We start from the raw sequence: 2,252 nt of genomic DNA on the forward strand, positions 1-2,252 counted from the left end.
TTTCTTGACCCTGACTCATTTAATTTGCAACTGGAAAATTTTCTCTCTTAATTTTCATGAAATATTTCTTTTTCCTCACCCCATTTCCCGCATTCTTGTGAACAACCTGTTTCTTTGTATATCTATATCTCCTTTTCTGCTGTGTTATTTTCATTTGTTTTAAATTACAAATATGAGTAAAATCATATATCATATGTCATTCTATTTCTGAATTATTTCACTTAACATATTACTCTCTTGGTCTACAAATTTGTTGCAAATGAAAAAATTATTCTTTTTATAGCTGAGTAATAACCCATTGGAATTTTATCTGTGTGTGTGCATATATATATACATATATATTTATATATATACATGTAAATATAGATTAATCAATAAAATCAAAGATAAAAATATAGCTGTGTAGATATATATATTATAAACACACATTATCTTTATCCATCATCTATTGATGAGCAATTAATTTGCTTCTATATCCTGTCTATTGTATATAATGCTGCAGGGAATATATGTTTGAATTTATCTTTTCTGGTTAGTGTTTTTATTTTCTTGGAATAAGTATCCAGATATGGAAATGTTGGATTATATTTCATTTTTAATTTTTAGAGAAAACTGCATACCGTTTTCCACAGTGGCAGCACAAATTTACATTCACTCCAGCAGTGCCTAAGGGTTGTTTTTCTTACATCCTCACCAACACTTATATTTGTTACCTTTTTTATTATATTCTTTCTGACAGGGCTGACATAAACTCTCATTGTGTTTTGGACTTGCATTCTTCTGATGATTAGTGATGTTGACCGGTTTCATATGCCTGTTGGTTACCTTTTCCCCACTGTATATTCATTATTTGTAATGGTCTAAATGACCATAACTGTCTGATTTCATTTTTAGGCATTCTTTGTGTGCCATTATTCCCTTTGTTCTGTGCCACTACCAAATTCTTTTTATTACTGTAGCTTTGTATTATAGTTTTAAATCAGGGAAAGTGATACATCCTCTTTGTTGTTTGTAAAATAAATTTGTATTTATGATTTGTTTTTTTCTTTTGTTATTTGTCTTAGTGATTTCAACAATTTTGTGTTTACATGTAAATTTTAAAATTATTTATTGTAAATTATGAAAATGCCCTTGGTATTTTGATAGGCACTGAATTTAATTAGTGTATTTTCTTTGCTAATACTGTCATTTAAACAATATTATTACCTCATCAATGAACAGAATATATACTTTCATCTGTTTGCATTATCTTCAATTTCTTTTATAAATATTTCATAGTTTTCTGTGTACAGTTCTTTTACCTCCTTGATTGGATATATTTCCAGGTTTAATTTTTTTGTAATGCAACTCTATGTGAGACAGTTCCCTCACTTTCTCTATCTGTTAGCTTGTTGTTAGTGTGCAGAAATGCAAGATTTCTGTATGTTAATTTTACAATATGAAATTTTATCAAATGCATTGATAAGCCCTAGTAGTTTTGAGGTGCCATCTTAAGGATTTCTGTTTAAAGTATGTCATCTGCAATCAGATACTTTTATTCCTATTCTAAATTAGCCATATTTTATTTATATTTATTTTGGATAACTATGGCTAGAATTTCCAATACTATTCAGAATAAAAGTTGAAAGAGTGTGCATTCTTGTCTTTTTCCTGTCCATAAAGGAGATGATTTCAGCTTTTAATCAGTGAGTGTCATGTTAGCTGAGTTCTTGTCATATATGATCTTATCTGTGTTGAGGTATGTTTCCTCATGCCCAATTTGAGGAGAAACTTACTCCTAAATAGATACTGAATATTTCAAAACATTTTATGACTCTTTTGAAGTGAGCATATTATTTTTTTCTTCAATTTGTTAGTGTGGTGTATCATATTAAATAATTTGTGGGTAATGAATCGCTTTTGCATCCCTTGAATAAAATGGACTAATCATACTGTATAATCCTTTTACTGTATTTTTTTCATTGCTAACATTTTAGTGATGATTTTTACACCTATGCTTATCAGTAGTATTTAACCTGTAATTTTTTGAGGTATTTGTTCCAGTTTTAATAGTAGTGTGATACAGAAAGTTGGGGTAGGAAGCCTTCCTTCCTCTACAAATTTTTGGAATTCTCTGAGAAGTATAGGTGATAGCTCTTCTCTAATTGTTTGTCAGAATTCACCTGTGAAGCTGTCTAGGCCTGGAATTTTGTTTCTTGGAAGATTTTGTTTAATTACTTATTCAAATTCATTAGTGATAATCTGTTCATATT

The sequence above is a fragment of the Vicugna pacos genome, unplaced genomic scaffold, assembly GCF_048564905.1.
Source record: "Vicugna pacos unplaced genomic scaffold, VicPac4 scaffold_19, whole genome shotgun sequence".
In the NCBI taxonomy this organism is placed as follows: Eukaryota; Metazoa; Chordata; class Mammalia; order Artiodactyla; family Camelidae; genus Vicugna; species Vicugna pacos.